We start from the raw sequence: 6000 nt of genomic DNA on the forward strand, positions 1-6000 counted from the left end.
CATCTATTTTGGTCGAGATATTTATGGCAATAGTCTCTACAATGTTGGACAAGTTTCGCTCGGAATCCACCGTGTTTACAGTATTTGATAGAAAATCAAAAACTGAAGGATGATAAAGGTCATCAGGAGTATCTTCTCCACAATCCGGAAGAAGGGAACGACGGTGGTAATCATCCCATGGTGCCCCTTCAAGTATCATTGATTGAACAATTCCTTCATCGGTGTCATGCACTCTCGACCAAGGATCTAAAGGGGTGCCATATTCCTTAGACCTATCCATCCAAACACTCGATGAGTGTTGATTTGGGTTTGCCTCTCAGGCCAGGAACATTGATTGCTACAATATTTCTGTTGGGCTTGGAGGCAAAACCATTGCATGATCCATGTCGATATCGTTTTCTGAGATCTTTTTAGAAGATATCATGTTGCAAGTTCCTACCGACGCTACTTCCGCCAAATTTATTGGAGGTGGAAGGGCAAAAGTTCCCATTAATATAGGGTCTTTTAGTAGACCTACTCCGATATTTTGAAGTGAATGGGGGCTTCCATGGATCATAGGAATGCTTCCCGTAACTTGAGAACCATTGGGGGGGAAGTTTTGTTGATCGACGATTGTAATCCCTCCTTGAAAGGGAAACACAATCTTCCTAAAATAGGTCGACACAATAGCAGCCATGTCATATATCCATGGTCTTCCAAGTAGGATGTTGTAATCGAGATTTCCATCGATTACCTCAACATCTATTTCTAATGTTTTTCCTCCTAGTTCAACCTTCAAGTTACTTAGAATACCATATGGGGTATACGTTCATCCATCAAATGCTTTTAATTTCGTCGAAGATCACGACAAGGTTGGAGATCCTAAAGTTTTCCAGCAACTCATCGACATAATACATGTAGATGCCCCCTCATCAATAATTGTTCGATGAACAGTTTTGTTGAGGGCTTTCACTTGAATAAGGAAAGCTAGTTGAGCTGGTAATTGAGGATCGTATCCTTTATGATCGAAGGATACAATATTGGAATCCTTTGGGTCTATCCCACCAATCGCTGATAATAAAGCCTGCTTTTGGGATGGGCAATTTTGCAGTACCTCAAGAGTCGACATAGCGGATGGCGATTGGGCCAAATCTTCCACTATATTATAATGCTATGCCGCTCTAGCGCAAGGATTAAATGTCGACTTGTGTACTACTCCCTTGGGTGGTTTTATTATCAGTTTAGGAATGATGGGTAGCGCAACTTCTGTCGAAGTTGTTGTCGAACTACTAGGTTGATCTTTATCCTTGTTGTTCGATAGCTGTGGATTCGCATAATCTTTGTTCCTCATCGATATCAAAGCATCATTTTGCTGTTTTGAAACCGACAACATTAGCACTTGACTCCAACTAGTACTCCATCGCAATTTGGAGTCGGGATCACTTTGTATCCTTCTTCATCAGAAGTTAGTCTACCGCCAGCGGAAGCTCCTGTAGAATCACTAGGTAATCTTTTGGATAGACTAGAAATGTCTGAACAACCATCAACATCTAGGATTGTGTCGTCTAACACAGCGACGATAGAACCCCCTGCTATCACTCCAACAATGTTCGCCGGTATACCATCTGTCCCAACTAGCTGTCAATCGCTAGAAGGAGTCCACTCAGGGGCCATTTCGACAGTATGGTCTATTCCTGTTTGTTCATCCGGATTAATATCCGGAAACTCTTATGTTGAGTCTCAACAAATTGATCCATTTGGAGGTCAATTTGGGCAGTCCGGCCCTTAAGGTCAAACCATTCCCTTGAGTTCTGGATTACCACCGTATGGGGGGTAGTATACCCTTTCATTATCCCCTCCAGGGGGACAACCATACGGGAGTTCACAAAAAAATTCAGGTTATGCTGGAGTTACTTCAAGCGGTTGGGTACCGATACTACCTCAACAACCAAGAGTTGTATATTCGATGCAACAATGCCTACCTCTGTCAAACATACCAACTACGCCAGATATTGTGACGGTGTCGCAAGTTCAGGCGCTGCCTGTTGTATGCCAACCTCAGGTTTCCCAGGTTGTAATGCAACAACCACTTGACCTTTCGACTCAACCACAATCGCCGACTGGTGGAATGACACAGGTTCAGACGGGTACAATTACCCCTCATCTTGGTTAAACAGTTAGTATCGGGCAACAGCACCTGGCTTCACAACCATGGCTAGTACAATACCAACAACTGCAATTACAACAAGTATACCAAGGTTCTGAGCAACAAATATTTGCAAATAGTGGGCAGCCGTATATTCAAAACGGTCAAAATCAACCATTTACAATGGTCATGCCCACCAACCTTACCAAAGTTACCAGCATCAAATGCATTATGCCGGTATGCAAAGACCAACTGCTCAGGCAATCCCATCTTATCCTAGGTATGCTTCACCTAACCTGAATCAGCACTTACCCTTTGTGGCAACTTTAGAGTTACCTAATTTAATTCGGTTAACAAACGATCCAATCGCTTACGCCCCTTGGTGGCCAGCGATTCCACATAACCTTCCATCAGATATTCCTAAATTTAATGGAAATCCGGGTGAAGATCCGTCGAATCATGTGATGACCTTTCATCTGTGGTGTTCATCAAACACCCTAAGTGATGATTCGATAAGGCTTCACCTTTTTCAGAGGACGTTAACTGGTTCAGTGGCAAAATGGTACATCGAATTTCCTAGAGCTTCATTCGACAACTTCAGTACCTTAGCCACAACCCTTTTTAACCCATTTTCAATTACCAATAAGGTAAGAAACAGGAACGGAACTCCTTACCAACTTCAAACAGACGACGACCACTCACATATCTGATCATATACATGAGTGGCGACGTCGTCGTAGAATGGTAAAAACGTATGTTCCCAATCAACTCTTAGCTGAATGGTTTATCAAGTCATTACTACCTTCCATCACGGAAGATGTGGCAAAGTGGGGAGTCATAATAGAAGAGCAAGTTATCGCTCGTGCGCAATATTTGGACTTGATTTATACTCAGTCCGGCACGCTCTACGATAAAATACCTGACGCCCCTGGACCGGAATTCTCAGTTCCTCCTCCTCCTAAATCAAACAATGACTCTCATGCCAGCGATGGCGTGATTGGCGCAACAGACACGAAATCGACAAAGGCTACATCCAAAAAGGCCCGTAATATTTTAGGTCAAAATGCAAAAGATGAACTTCTTGCCTCGGAAGTAAATGCCGTATCGACAGAGAAAGGCAAAGAAACCAAGAAACCAGGGGGCAAGAAGAAAGGCAAAGGGAAGAAGAAGAAACATGAAGAATCATCACCTGAAAAATCTTCTGCAAACTCTCCTGGAAATAGGAAACCAAAAAATCCATGCTTTATATGCGATGAGGATCATTGGACCGCAGATTGTCCACACAGAGTTGAGCTTAAAAAATTCTTCAAGAATTCAAAAACCTCCGCAGTGTTAACTGATCCGTTTCCAAATCCAAGAACAAATCTGGTTGAGAGTGAAGTTGCTTCCCGGTGTCAAGTGCTAATGTTGTTGGTTTTAAAATAGCAAAATGATGCTTTGATATCGACGAGGAACAAATATTATGGGAATCCACAGCCATCGAACAACAAGGATAAAGATCAACCTAGTAGTTCGACAACAACTTCGACAGAAGTTGCGCCGCCCATCATTCGTGAACTGATAATAAAACCACCCAAGGGAGTAGTACACAAGTCGATGTTTAATCCCCACGCTAGAGCGGCACAGCATTATAATATAGTGGAAGATTTGGCCCAATCGCCATCCGCTATGTCGACTCTTGAGGTACTACAAAATTGCCCATCCCAAAAGCAAGCTTTATTATCGGCCATTGGTGGGATAGACCCAAAGGATTCCAATCTTGTATCCTTCGATCATAAAGGATACGATCCTCAATTACCAGCTCAACTAGCTTTCCTTGTTCAAGTGAAAACCCTCAACAAAACTGTTCATCGAACAATTATTGATGAGGGGGCATCTACATGCATTATGTCGATGAGTTTCTGGAAAACTTTAGGATCTCCAACCTTGTCGCGATCTTCGACGACATTAAAATCATTCGACGGAAGAACATATACCCCATATGGTATTCTAAGTAACTTGAAGGTTGAACTAGGAGGGAAAATAGTAGAAATAGATGTTGAAGTAATCGATGGAAATCTCGATTACAACATCCTACTAGGAAGACCATGGATATATGCTATGGATGCCGTTGTGTCAACCTATTTTAGGAAGATTGCATTTCCCTTCCAAGGAGGGATTACAATCGTCGATCAACAAAACTTCCTCCCCAATGGTTCTCAAGTTACAGGAAGCATTCCTATGATCCATGGAAGCCCCCATTCACTTCAAAATATCGGAGTAGGCCTACTAAAATATCATATATTAATGGGAACTTTCGCCCTTCCACCTCCAATCAATCTGGCGGAAGTAGCATTGGTAGGAACCTGCAATATGATATCTTCTAAAAAGATCTCAGAAAACGATATCGACATGGATCATGTGATGGTTTTGCCTCCGAGCCCAACGGAAATATTGTAGCAATCAATGTTCCTAGCCTGGATGGCAAACCCAAATCAACGCTCATCGAGTGTTTGGATAGATAGGTCTAAGGAATATGGCACCCCTTCAGATCCTTAGTCAAGAGTGCATGACACCGACGAAGGAATTGTTCAATCAATGGTAATTGAAGGGGCACCATGGAATGATTACCACCATCGTTCCCTTCTTCCGGATTGTGGAGAAGATACTCCTGATGACCTTTATCATCCTTTAGTTTATTGATTTTCTATCAAATACTGTAAACACGGTGGATTCCGAGCAAAACTTGTCCAACATTGAAGAGACTATCGCCATAAATATCTCGACCAAAACATATGTTGTAGAGAATATTTATGTTGGAAAATGTTGTTCTGCTTCAGAACTGGAAATATATGACACTCTTTTTCGCGAATTCAGAGATGTCTTTGCCTGGTCATATAGTGAAATGCCAGACATTGACTTGAGTATCGCTGAACAAGAAATTCAGATGTATCCAAATGTCAAACCAGTACGACAACGACTACGGCAGGTGCACCCCAAGAAAGCCACTGCCATTAAGGCAGAAGTTGAGAAACTTCTCCATGCTGGTCTCATTTACCCGGTTCCTCTAACCGATTGGGTATCGAATATTGTCCCTGTTATGAAAAAACAAGGAACAATTAGAGTGTGCATTGATTATAGGGATGTAAATCAAGCTTGTCCAAAAGACACTACCCTACACCCTTCATCGACTAGATAATTGATGAATGCGCCGGATGCGAAATCTTTTCATTCATGGATGGATTCTCCGGGTATAATCAAGTAAATATCCACCCACAGGACCAATCAAAGACTGCATTTATTTGTCCATGGGGCACATTCGCATATCGAAAATTACCCTTTTGTTTAAAGAACGCAGGGGCGACGTTTCAGAGGGAAATTAATTATTCCTTCCATGACATCAAAAACATCGTTCAACCATACCTTGACGACCTTCCGGCTCATTCGCGAAAGCGGACTGATCACCCGCAGCATTTAAGAGCGATATTTCTACATTGCCGACACTACAAGATACGACTCAATCCACACAAATGTGTATTTTGTGTTAGTTCTGGTCATTTACTTGGCTTTGTAGTCTCAAAGGATGGGATTCGTCTCGACCCATGTAAGGTTCAGGAAATCATAAATTTGCCTCCACCTTCGAATTTTCTTTAGATTCAGAAACTCCAAAGGAAAGCAAACTTTCTGAGGAGGTTCATTCCAAATTACGCCGAACTTGCTAAAGGTTATACACGTCTTTTGAAAAAGGAAGTACCCTTTGTCTGGGATCAGGTTGCGCAAGCTTCCTTTGATGCTTTAAAAGAATCCCTAATGAAAGCATCATTAATGTACGCTCCTGATTATCAAAAAGATTTTAACCTGTATCTGGCTGTAGCGGATACGACCATCGCAATGGT

Source organism: Pinus tabuliformis, chromosome 4_1 (genome assembly GCF_031772625.1).
Source record: "Pinus tabuliformis cultivar Carrire ecotype Pingquan chromosome 4_1, CPIR1, whole genome shotgun sequence".
NCBI classification, from domain to species: domain Eukaryota; kingdom Viridiplantae; phylum Streptophyta; class Pinopsida; order Pinales; family Pinaceae; genus Pinus; species Pinus tabuliformis.